Source organism: Arachis ipaensis, chromosome B05 (genome assembly GCF_000816755.2).
Source record: "Arachis ipaensis cultivar K30076 chromosome B05, Araip1.1, whole genome shotgun sequence".
In the NCBI taxonomy this organism is placed as follows: Eukaryota; Viridiplantae; Streptophyta; class Magnoliopsida; order Fabales; family Fabaceae; genus Arachis; species Arachis ipaensis.
In genome coordinates, this window is record NC_029789.2 from 1,685,359 (window position 1) to 1,685,993 (window position 635).

A 635-nucleotide genomic window follows, 5' to 3' on the forward strand; every position below is an offset into this window, starting at 1 on the left:
CCACTCCCCACTCAACACTACCAAATATTATGTGCCCCTCTCTTCACTTATTTTAAATGAAAATTATATTGGCCTTTTTCTTTTTCAAGAGACATTTAATTCTTAGTGTTAAATTTTTTAAAATACAAAAATAATTAGACATATTATGATTTGAATCTTAAGGGAAATTACTATGTACTCTTAGAAATCTATAGAAAAGTGTCATATTGAATTATTACACCTGAACATAAAATATATAAGATAGAGATTTTCATGGTAAGAAATAAAAAGAGAAAACATTACTCTAGTCCTATAGATACTATAAATGTTAAATATTATGAGTTAAAAGTGAATATTGAAAAATTGCATAAATTTCATTAAAATATTTAAATAAATAGTAATTAGCATTTAGCCATGTGAACTTCCATAACTAAGATGGATGAGGATGAAAATTCTTTAAAGTGTGAGAAAGTTGGTAGTGTGAGAAAATAAGAATTTAATTATTTTATAATTAAGATAATAAGACTTGCAGATAATAGAAGTTACAAATTAATGATGATTATTTTACTTTATTATTTTACAATTCAAAATGGGTCATTGGGTCTATTACATATATACCAAAAATTAGGAGGGGATTTGGTCTATAAATTTTCTTT